This window comes from Coregonus lavaretus (genome assembly GCF_964263955.1).
Source record: "Coregonus lavaretus genome assembly, contig: HAP1_SCAFFOLD_4865, whole genome shotgun sequence".
Classification (NCBI taxonomy): domain Eukaryota; kingdom Metazoa; phylum Chordata; class Actinopteri; order Salmoniformes; family Salmonidae; genus Coregonus; species Coregonus lavaretus.
Window position 1 is genome coordinate 1 of NW_028163990.1, and position 13,306 is coordinate 13,306.

Sequence of the window (13,306 nt, forward strand, 5' to 3'; positions counted from 1 at the left end):
AGGAGGCATGGCTTTACCAGATGTTCAATTGTACAATTTATCATTTGAAATGGCTAAATTGGCGAATCATTGGGGCAAAAGGGGATGCTGGCTTGGATTGGATAATAATAGAACGGGAACTAAGTTATCCTTTCACCCCCGTTGATACTCTGTCACATAGTCTTACAGGGGAGAGGTCTGTTGAAACTCCCAACCCCAATTTTGTTACACTCAAAAGAGGTGTGGAGAACAGTACACAAGATATGTGGAATTTCACATCTAAAACAAGGATACTCACCATTGTGGCACAATCCTAGTCTACTGATAGGAAAGAAGTCTGTGTACTGGAAAACAGTGGCTAATGAAAGGAATTAATAACTGTAGGTGATCTGTACAATGAAGATGTTTTTAATGTCATACTCAGATTTGGTACAAAAATATGATGTGGGAGACAAGGGATATTTCTGGAAATATTTACCAATTGAGAGAATATTTGTTAACCAGCTATCAACAAAATCCAGGAAAGAACTGAGTCTTTGAAATTACCCAAACATAAAGCAGCCATTTTGTACTCTATATTCAGTCATCTGCAGAGTAAAGACTGAAAAAAAAAAAAATATTAAAACCTGTAAAAAAAAAAATTTAACCTCAGAACAATATGTCAAACTGACCTTAAGTGTGAAATTGAGGATGATACCTGGTTGAAGATCTTGTCCAGCTCAGGGATGAACATAAGGGAAGCCAGGGGGAAACTTACTCAATATACGTTACTACATAGGTTTCATTGGACCCCAACAAGGCTTCACAAGATGGGTCTGACCAACAATTCTCTGTGTTGGAAATGCCAAAAAGACACTGGGACATTTTTTTACACGCAATATGGGAATGTACATTAGTGCTACCTTTCTGGAAGAATGTTTAGAAATATCTGGAGGAATGGTTGGGGTTAATAATTCCCTTTTCACCGAGAGAATATGTCTCTTGGGCGATAGAACAGAGTTACCTAATGTAACTAATGAGGAATTTGCACAGATCACTGTTGGTATGGTTACAGCAGCTAGAGTAATCCTTAGAATCTGGAAGGGTCATACCACTCCTACTCTGAAACAGTGGATAGAATCAATGTTGGAGGTAGCATCTTATCAACAAAATGCTTGCTAGGATCACTGGTAGAAATGACAATTCTAGAAGCTGGTCACGTTTTATCTGTCATGTTTCTAAGACTGGGAAAGGATTACTTGTGCTTGTGAACCCATTTATTTCTGTATTGTAGCTAGTGAGCTATGTTGGAGTATATGTCTGGATGTCCTGCTCAATGTTTTTATGCTGTACAATGTTTTATTTTTTATTTGTTTGTTTGTTTGTGGAAAAAATGAACAAAATAAATACTACTTTAATAATAAAAAAACAAAAAACAAAGTGCTTCTTGTGCATCAACACACTATCACAGCTCATTGTGAAATAGACACAAATTACTTATTCGAAATTCGTGTCAGGCACATGAAAAAGTCCACTTTTTGGTGTGTATTACACGATTTGTGTGGCGTTCATGTACACTCCAATTTGTTGTGGCTAATGTTAGCTAGGCTAGCTAGGTGGCTAACGTTAGCTAGGCTAGGGGTTAAGGTTAGGGTTAGGGGTTAGGATTAGGGTAAGGTAACATGCTAGCTAAGTAGTTAAAGGGTTAAGGTTAGGAGTTAGGATAAAGGGTTAAGGTTAGGGTTAGGGGAAGGATTAGCTAACATGCTAAGTAGTTGTGAAAGTAGCTAAAAAGTAATAAGTACTTGCAATGTTGCCAACCAACCAACCAACCAACCAAAATCCCTGGATCGTTTTTGTCTTAAGTATCCTACTGTCTGTCTTTTTCTGTGATTGAAATGCCCTGTGTACAAAATCGTGTCACGAATTTCCAATAAGCAATGTTTGTCTATTTCACAGTAATCTGTGAAATTGGGTTGTGTGCATAGAGTTACATGGTTTGTTAAATTCTAAAGTGACAAATCTGAACCGCAGCGCAATACCGTTATCATGGAACTGCCCCACTCCAAACCACCTCTCTGGTCCTTGCCCTGCCGAAGTGCTTATCACATCACCAATTTTTTAAACATTTTTTTTTGGGTCATTTAGCAGACGCTCTTATCCAGAGCGACTTACAGTTGGTGAGTGCATACGTTTTTCAGTGGTGCCCTGTGTTTGAGTGTGTCCATTAAAGATGATCCATCCCGCAATCAATGGCTACAAGCAGCTGGATGGCAAGAATAGCATACCACTCCACACCTGTGCCCATCTCCAATGCCCAATGTCCTGCACCTCAATGTGTCCCAGTGACTATAGAACGATAGGACCACTCACCGAAGAGGTGTTGATAAAAACGATACATTTCCGCCATGCCGCAGTTTGTTTCTCATCAGTTATGACTCCTCCTAACGCCGAGCTCAGATAACCGCTGAGTGCGCAAAACACTTGCGTAACAGTTAACGGTTGTCACTCCCCGTCTACGCGAGACGCTGCTTCTTTAACTCTTACAGGACCCAATTTCCCGTTGTTGGAATAAGCCCTACTTTGAAAAAATGGTTATCCAACTTCTCTTGATTAATCAAAGATCTGCAGACCTGGACCAAATAACTTTATCTAGCTTAGTTGCGCCTTGATTTACTTTTGGGGATATTCCACAGGTGCCATTCTACCCGGGAAACTAAGCACAGCTCAAGGATTTGAACGTGTTGACGCTATTTGACCCAGATCTGCACTGATCTGACTCAAGTGGTTGTGTTTCAACTACATATGTGGACGCATTGATTTTCACCTATCCAATCCTTGCTAGATCCACGTTGAATCAGTATTTACTTCTAGGGAATTGACGGTGTAAGGACGCATTTGTAGGCTATGGCTATCCACGCTTACTGTCACTGTCAGTCATTCGGCGATCATTTTTACCTGTCGAGTCGAACACCGTTCTTTGACCGGCAAAGGTGAGACCCAACGCCGGGTCCCCGTGGTGATAGTAGCCGCTGTCCTGGATGATGCCCTGCGAAGCCTCAAACAAGACCCCGCGGAGCAGAAGGAGGAGAACCGGGGAAAGGAGCAACATCATGAAGTTAAGAGAAACTCTCACCCCAGTGGGAGCGACAGAACCGGGAAAAAAATCCACAAAACAAATGTAGGCTACACAAACCGAGACCCTTTTGGTTGGTTAATGATGTCAACTGCCCAACACTCGCATGCACCACCGTGCGCAAGTGTTACTGATCCGGGTGACCTATTAACGGAACCGTTATTCAGAGGAGATGTGACGCTGATGATTGGGTTGGGGTTGAGAAACTAACCAAGGGGATATGGTGAAATATTCGATAACATTATAAAACAACTCAACCTTTACATAACTCCAGAAAGGGTTTGAATTCCAACGGCTGCCAACAAGTTGTTATCCAAAGAAAGACATTGGAATTGGTCTTAAATAACCTAGGCCTATGGGGTGTTAAAGTTTATCATGGGTTAGAAAAAATAATGGTTTGAATCCAAGATTATTATATCCAATAAGAAAATCCAATAGAAACTTCGACGGCAAGGAAATCTTAGTGAGACCGAAGCTCTCTCTCCACACAAAAAAAGAAGATGTCAAAAACATGTGTCCAAAGAAATCCACGGGTTGAATTTGCTAGGGAATATGGAGATCAAAAGTCAAGCGTTCCAAAGTTCCAAATCCAGTTCCAAAGTTCCAAATCCAGTTCCAAAGTTCCAAATCCAGTTCCAAAGTTCCAAATCCAGTTCCAAAGTTCCAAATCCAGTTCCAAAGTTCCAAATCCAGCTCTCTCTATCTCCTGAGTGAGTCATGAGCTCTTGTGAGAAACTGTCACACACACACAGATCACAAGCTACTGAGGCCAGTTGTCCCTCCCGAGTCCCAACAGCTTGCACAAATACTCCGGAACACAATTCGTCCTGTCATCCCTTGACCGCGTGTACGTTGGATCCGTGTGTGCACGCGTGTATGCGTGCGTATGCGTCAAGGCTAATTCCGATCCTTTATGCATGTTTCCCAGACCTGAGGGTCACGTGGATGGGATTAACTAGTGTTTGGACACCTGTTAAAATGCCTTCTCTGATTACATCTATATCAGGCCCAGTAGGCTATGTGATGCGATTAGAAATGCATTTAAATGGCTGCATTCAACACACACTGACACATTTACACGCGGGCACTGACGCTTAGACAAACCACTGCTGCTGGACTCTTCGAACACACCGACAGCTCCCTTGCATTTTGGTACACCAGAAGTACATTCATTTCCAATGGAACGCTGCGTTTGCCTTGCAGCAATGCGTTGCAGAGGCGTTGCAGTACGTTCTGTGTGGTGCATACGTTGGATTTATTGAACGTATGCGTTAAACTGTATATGCATAGACGGCTTGACAGAAATGGTAGCAGAAGGTGAATGTTGAACTTTTGTTGCATACATCCATATGATGCTGTGTACCATTTTTGCGCGATGACACTGTCGGTGTGATCGAGGCGTAAGATGCATACGCACTGACGTTAAGACATACAGACACTGACGCCAAGGCACATAAACACACTGGCCTCCAGAATAAATATAGACCTACAGTATGTAGCTAGTGTTTAGCAGATGTTTTTGCGGGTGTAGCGAAATGCTTGTGTTTCTAGCTCCAACAGTATGTGGTACCGGAGCACATTGATTGAGAAAAAAAAAAAGTCTCAAACACAAAGTAGCAGCCAAGTAGTCTACTATCTATGGTGGTGAAACACACAGCACTCTCCAAGGACTATTTGCATTGTCCTACTTTAGTTTTCAAAACCTCCCACAATGACTCTCCTCCGATGTCAAGTCCATTTAACTGCTGAGAGTCAACTTCTTGCTCCAAGCCATGAGCGGGCACGTGGCTGTGGCGTTTAGTCTCCTTCTAAGGCTGTTCGGAAGCCTCTGGATGTAGTGGTTTCTTTCTGTGTTCACCTGGGTGTCCTCTTTAGCCTTGTTTACAAGGCTTGCTGCCAGCAAAGGCGCCTTGGTTCAGGCATGGTCAAAAACCTTTTGTTCTGAGGGCTCTTTGATGTTGTTTTTTTAATGTCTTGATAAGTTGCGTCAATTCAAATCTGGTATAGGAACAAAAAGAGGTCAATACACGTCTTCTAAAATAGACTAGTATTTTAATTAATGCAAACCACTTCAATGGTAAATATGATGTTCGTATATACGGGTCCACTGAAATACCACGCAGGGCACTCAGAGAACTGAGCCATTTGTTATAGGTTCTTCTTTAAATACTCTGACAGAGATAGTTCCCGCTCCCTGCTGGCCTATCAGAGTAGAGACTGAGCGTGGTTTAGACTTACTCAGCCTATCGTTGGCGCACAGGCTGGTCCCAGCCCCTTGGCGCTTCACTGTTGCCAGGTGTTTAGTTGTTTTGCAACTTGTCCAGAGAGTCAGCACTTTTGCAGTACACATGTCCTTGAGCGCGGTTTAACAAAGAGGCAGTGTGTGTGTATGTGAGACACAAGTCTGTCTCGGCCTACCCCCTAATAGTTCCTCACATTAATCACAGCTTGTTATGTTGACCAATCTATATCAGTACAGCACAAACCTATTATGTTTAATCATTAATGTATTCTTTCTAAGCTAGGCATCACATCTAGTTATAAGAAAATAGATCCCCACAGTCTGAAGCATAGGATGTGAATTTACTGTACATTCCATCCACTCTTTTGCTAGTTTAATACCTCCAGTCGTTTCTAGACCCAAGCTCCCTACCTTTTTGCATGTTGTACAGCCCAACTTTGAATTCTGCATGACAAGCTGGTAGAGCACGGCGCTTGTAACGCCAGGGTAGTGGGTTCGATCCCCGGGACCACCCATACACAAAAATGTATGCACGCATGACTGTACGTGCGTCTGCTAAATGGCATATTGCAAGCCAGGGGTTATACGTTTGCTTTTTCTTCAACTGCAAATTGCACCTGCTCCGAGCACTTCGTGGGTGGATGCACTGCCCCCCTCCCCCCCCCCCAGCTCCCCTTCTCCCTCTCCCGCTGAGTCTGACTCGATTGCAGGTCTACTAGCTAGTGGAGGTGCCGCTGGTGATGCTGAACTGGCGGCATTAGCATCGCCATCAGGAACAGTTTGCCCCTCACTCCTCTACTCCGACACTGACAGTTCTCTGGCTCGTTCTGGGTTCGATTCACCATCTTTCTCCGGATTTTTGGAATTGAAAAATGTCAAACTCGATTGCTTTTTCTTATCAATGTATTATATGGCTTTCCCACGATTCAAATTCAGTAGGGAAACTAGACTAGGCTAGGTGACGTGATTACGTAGGGACCTCTTCACTAGCTGACCACCACTATCAAGACCAGAGATGCCAATTTAGCAACTTTTCAGACTACCCTGGCAACTTTTTTTTCAAACAGCACCTAGCAACAAATATAGCTACTTTTAAAAATCTATTTGGAACTTTTAGCAACTTTTGAAAAGTGACTCAAACGCTAAAATGCACGCATTTTCCCACTAAATGACACAAAAACGATGTTTTAATCATTAATGTATTCTTTCTAAGCTAGGCATCACATCTAGTTATAAGAAAATAGATCCCCACAGTCTGAAGCATAGGATGTGAATTTACTGTACATTCCATCCACTCTTTTGCTAGTTTAATACCTCCAGTCGTTTCTAGACCCAAGCTCCCTACCTTTTTGCATGTTGTACAGCCCAACTTTGAATTCTGCATGACAAGCTGGTAGAGCACGGCGCTTGTAACGCCAGGGTAGTGGGTTCGATCCCCGGGACCACCCATACACAAAAATGTATGCACGCATGACTGTACGTGCGTCTGCTAAATGGCATATTGCAAGCCAGGGGTTATACGTTTGCTTTTTCTTCAACTGCAAATTGCACCTGCTCCGAGCACTTCGTGGGTGGATGCACTGCCCCCCTCCCCCCCCCAGCTCCCCGTCTCCCTCTCCCGCTGAGTCTGACTCGATTGCAGGTCTACTAGCTAGTGGAGGTGCCGCTGGTGATGCTGAACTGGCGGCATTAGCATCGCCATCAGGAACAGTTTGCCCCTCACTCCTCTACTCCGACACTGACAGTTCTCTGGCTCGTTCTGGGTTCGATTCACCATCTTTCTCCGGATTTTTGGAATTGAAAAATGTCAAACTCGATTGCTTTTTCTTATCAATGTATTATATGGCTTTCCCACGATTCAAATTCAGTAGGGAAACTAGACTAGGCTAGGTGACGTGATTACGTAGGGACCTCTTCACTAGCTGACCACCACTATCAAGACCAGAGATGCCAATTTAGCAACTTTTCAGACTACCCTGGCAACTTTTTTTTCAAACAGCACCTAGCAACAAATATAGCTACTTTTAAAAATCTATTTGGAACTTTTAGCAACTTTTGAAAAGTGACTCAAACGCTAAAATGCACGCATTTTCCCACTAAATGACACAAAAACGATTTTTTAATCATTAATGTATTCTTTCTAAGCTAGGCATCACATCTAGTTATAAGAAAATAGATCCCCACAGTCTGAAGCATAGGATGTGAATTTACTGTACATTCCATCCACTCTTTTGCTAGTTTAATACCTCCAGTCGTTTCTAGACCCAAGCTCCCTACCTTTTTGCATGTTGTACAGCCCAACTTTGAATTCTGCATGACAAGCTGGTAGAGCACGGCGCTTGTAACGCCAGGGTAGTGGGTTCGATCCCCGGGACCACCCATACACAAAAATGTATGCACGCATGACTGTACGTGCGTCTGCTAAATGGCATATTGCAAGCCAGGGGTTATACGTTTGCTTTTTCTTCAACTGCAAATTGCACCTGCTCCGAGCACTTCGTGGGTGGATGCACTGCCCCCCTCCCCCCCCCAGCTCCCCGTCTCCCTCTCCCGCTGAGTCTGACTCGATTGCAGGTCTACTAGCTAGTGGAGGTGCCGCTGGTGATGCTGAACTGGCGGCATTAGCATCGCCATCAGGAACAGTTTGCCCCTCACTCCTCTACTCCGACACTGACAGTTCTCTGGCTCGTTCTGGGTTCGATTCACCATCTTTCTCCGGATTTTTGGAATTGAAAAATGTCAAACTCGATTGCTTTTTCTTATCAATGTATTATATGGCTTTCCCACGATTCAAATTCAGTAGGGAAACTAGACTAGGCTAGGTGACGTGATTACGTAGGGACCTCTTCACTAGCTGACCACCACTATCAAGACCAGAGATGCCAATTTAGCAACTTTTCAGACTACCCTGGCAACTTTTTTTTCAAACAGCACCTAGCAACAAATATAGCTACTTTTAAAAATCTATTTGGAACTTTTAGCAACTTTTGAAAAGTGACTCAAACGCTAAAATGCACGCATTTTCCCACTAAATGACACAAAAACGATTTTCTCTGTCACACACTCAGTCACAACACATGTGCATGGCTGCAAACGTGCATTGTGAGTGACGTCAGCAGCAGGCGCTCAGCTCGTGCACAGGCAGCAGCAGGCCAGCCAAGCAGCACAACAACCTGGAGAGAGCTGGAGAGAGATGACTAGCGCACACATCATTATTTGAGTTAAGATGCTTGTTCAATAAGATAGAATATATACCTTGTTATTAGCTTGTAATTGTTGATCAGTTAGGTAGCATGTTAACTAACTACCAATACACTGCTTAAAACTATAAATGTTCAGAATGTGTAGGTTTACTAGTTAATAAGAAAATAAATAAAATGTAATTGTTCAATAATGTGTAATGTGTAATTGTTCAATAATTCAATGTGTTGTGTTTAAAAATAAAAATATCTGATCATATAAACTGTGTTGTGTTTATATTACTTTTACAAATAAAAATATGTGATAATAAACAAACAAATCGAAACTAACAAATGTCAAATCATATTTATAGCGGAGATGGCCAGTCAATTTCAGTAACGTTATTGCTTATTCTACGTAATGATGCAATTTTACGTTATTACGTAATGATGTCATCACTCAATGACATCACAACGTCATTTAGCAACTTTTAGCAACAAATCGACCTGCCTCTAGCAACTTACCCTGAAAATTAGTTGGCAACACTGACCAAGACCTGTGTCAAGATCAGTTACTTACCCCACTGGCCCTCCCCATAACCATAACCTGATCTGGAATCAGTGTGGCAGGATAGTATGATTACATAGAAGAATTACCGCGCTTTTACACGATGGTCTTTCTGGGGGGGCGGGAGAAATAACGAGGAGGCAACATGATTTAATGCTGATCGCTTTTATTAGAACATCTACAGTGCGAGCAATGAAATAATTAAGAAATCATGCCGCGAGAGGTACCGGATCTGGCCAAATAGGTGCCGGAACAAACAAAGTCAAATCTGAGAGGTTCTGGATCCTGTTCCAGCACTTCAGTGACCTATTGGTTGAACAGAGCGAGCGAACGAGGACATCTCTCTCACTCTGGTTAGAGAAACAGGGTGTCGTCTTTCGCCTCCGCAATCCCCCTGAGAGCCTAAAAATAAAAAGGGGGCGGGCTTGGAGCTGACCTTTACCCTGTGAGCATGTGCAGGTGACAGGTGTCCATCCCTGGGATGCAGCTGGCTCCGAAGAGCGTGGGGGGAACATCATGACTGTGTGTGAACATTGTCACAAAGTGTGTGCTTGAGACTATCAGGAAGCAGGGGTGGGTGATTATAAGGCATAATGAAGGGTGATTATAAGGCATCCCAGTCAACATCACAGACAAGTGTATGACATTGTTAAGTATATGAAAGGCCTTGAGCGTATTAGAGTTGATTTACAAAAGCAGAGGATTTCAGATGGAAGTCGTCGATAGCAGTCAGGGGGAGGTGCATCTTCGACGATCCAAAGTCAGACGCTGTAGTGGTTTTCCAACAGCAAGGCTCATATCAACATGGCAGCGTCAACCAGGGTTTGGGGTCAATTCCAATTTACCTTCCAGACAATTCAGGAAGTAGACTGATATTCCACATCTCTTCAATGCTTTTAAATAAGGAACATGTGGAATTGGTTTTTACTTTGGGTTTACTTTCTGAATTGACTTGAGACCAGACAGGGTCATTGTTCTCTTCCCTCAATCATTTCACAATCAAATTTTACCCGTTGAATGTGGACACACATAAAAATTATAATTTTTTGTATTACAATGTTTATGAGATGTTGTATGAAAATATGAGATATCTCATTAAACATGTGAATATTTGCATATGGTCTTATCCAGAGCGATTAGGGTTAAGTGCCTCTCAAGGGCACATTGACAGAGTTTTCACCTAGTCAGCTCGGGGGTTCGAACCAGCAACCTTTTCATCCCTGGCATAACGCTCTTAACCGCTAGGCTACATATCAAGAAAATCAATTTTCCTGGACGCTGGAAGTCAGTTTAAATATTTTGGTTTCATTTTGTTAAAACAGTCTAGGACCGGATTTATACATAGCAGATTGTGGATAAATCATTTTTAAATCTTTCGATCTTGTAAAAAACTTAAGGTATGTCAAATGCATTTTTTGCACTTTTATAAGAAAATGTCATCTAGAATAAACATTTTACAACACATCAACATTTCCTGTGTAGAAGTTTTGAGAATATGTCTAAAGCCGGGTGTACACTAAACGATTTTTGCCACGATTTAGCTGTCCCAGACAAGTATTTGAGATCCGAGACAAAATCCCCATGTCGGTGCCTACTCGGGGTGGGCGGCCGTCACCGACGCTCGTTAAATGTGAGCGGGTCAGAGATGCAATCCGAGGGCCACCGATCTCGTCTTTGAGCAGTCCCAGACGTCCGATTACTAATTAGTATACGTTTAGTTTGCACTTGTCTTTAACCAACGCGTCAAATCGTTACAGCTCTGAAGTTCACAAGCAATGTCATTCAATTCAAAATGTTTGCTAGAACTTCAGAGCTGGAACTCTGTATGGGAAGCGTGAATGTGTGACTGAACGTTTGAGGCTGTTTTGAGCCACGGCTCGTAGCTACGTTAAATCTAATCACAACACATTGTTTTCGCGAGACAGCGTGGTATCGACAATCCTCACAACCACGTCAAGAATGTTGTAGTGTGACCACCGTTTGTTCCGCGTTGTTAAGTGTGCGCACCACTACGTTGGCAACACAACAACAATTACATGAAAGACGGTCGTTTAATGTGAGAGGCTCAGTGATTTGAGGATTTTGAAAGTCGTGGTATCCCTCCCGTGTAAGGATAACCACAACATTAGGTGAATGTAGATGCTTCTGAAGCTGAGAAAAATGTGGGAAGTCCGACTTTCGGGAAATGTCAGTTGAAGGCAAGTACACTGAATTTAGACTACCAAACGCCAAAACACCTAACTCAGACCCAATCACTATCTCTTCAAAGTAAGTTACTACATAGTTCAGTTAACATTCTGTATGAAATTTGCTTTGAATTATGTGTTTCAATGGGCATTGAAATTATGGATGCATGTATATTTAAACGTGGTTACAATTCATGAAAATGTTGATAGTATGATAAACTAACAAAAATATAAATGTATCGACTTCCACATTCTTTTAAAGAAGATACTAATATTAATGGACCAAAATACAAAATTGATAAAATGTAATTTAACTCTGTGGTGCGGCAGGTAGCTTAGTGGTTAAGAGCGTTGTGCCAGTAACCGAAAGGTCGCTGGTTCTAATCCCCGAGCAGACTAGGTGAAAAATCTGTCGATGTACCCTTGAGCAACGCCCTAATTGCTCCTGTAAGTCGCTCTGGATAAGAGCGTCTGCTAAACGACTAAAAATGTAAATGTAAATGGTGCCCAACCCTAGTGTCAACATAGCTGGGTGGATCAAATAAACATGATGAATAAAACCTACTACATGAAAGAAACTGATAGAGACAAGCAAACTTTACACTTTATTTCTTGACCTTTTTCTTTTGCCAACACTGTCAGACCTGCCTTTTAGAGAGTGACGCTCTCAACCAAGAGAGCTAAAGAGAGAGAGATACAAATACCTTTAATTCAGAGAAAAAAAACCTCAATGTATTTTCTTTATTTTGTTGTACCTTTTATGTGGTGTAAAAAGCTGCCCGTCGTCGAGGTCCAAAAGCATGTAAAAATACTGGCTTTGTCTGAACCGGGACCCTATTCCCTAGATAGTGCTACCTTTGACCAGGGCCTGTAGGTAGTGACCTATATAGGGAATAGGGTGCCATTTCAGATGCAGCCACTAAAAGTTCCAACAGGAAAAGTTGATTCATTTGGCATGTTACAGAGTATGGTTATCGTTTCAGTTCTCAGGAGTAGCAAACACTTGATTCACACTATAGGGCCAAACCGAGCTGTACTGGACTGGTCTGGTCACGTCTCCATTTAGTGTGAATTAGGCATCAGATCTGTGTCTCCGACCCGGAGGACCACAAGGTGGTGCCATTTCTGTGTAAGGTTCATCTATACAATAGATTCGGCTGTGTGCAGGTTTTTGTCCCGACCCAGCTCTAACACAAATTAATAAACTAATCCTGGTCTTGAATTGATTTGTTGACCATGAGTAGGCTAGATTAAAAATCAGGTGCGTTTGAGCTGGAACAAAAGCCTGCATCAACACGATGGCCCACCAGAACCAGAGATGGCTCACGGGCTTAGCTAAGGCAATATGAGTGGTTTAGCTGTAAACGTTCTGCACACCGTCGCAGAACGTTTTGCAACGGAGAACTAAAACAAGCGTTTCTTATTAGACAAGTTCAGGTAGTTGCCTGCCCCGTTTGATTCCGTTTAGTTTCCTAGTGAATACGACCCAAGAGAGACACCAATATGAAGGAGGACAGATCATCATGTAAGAAATGATCCCAGGCCAGTTTGTAGTTGTGTAGCTTATACTGGTTAGGGTTTGAGTGGGGACTACAGATTTGAGAACAGTCATTGTTCCTCTTACTTGCTCAGTGAAGGTACAAGGCACCACAATTAAAGCAGACCAAAGAGAATTTCTTCCAAGAAAGCCAAAAACTGGTGACCTGTACTTGACAACAGGTGGCCAACTAATAACTTCCACTGGGTTTTATCAATGAATAATACCAGAAACAATAGCACTACGAGAAATGATCCAAGACGAATAACGGTAAAAAAAAACAAAAAAAACATTGTTACAACACAAACAAAATAAAATCAGTTAGACCCAGTTGCTTTACAGTATGTGTTATAATAACCTGTTCCCATAGTAACAGAGCAACCATCCCTTTCAATGTAGTACAGCACCAATGACAGGTAGCAACAGGTCCAGGTCCACAGACCAGACCCCCAAGAAGTTGGACACATTTTGGCGATCATTTCAATAAAAAAGTTTTCTAC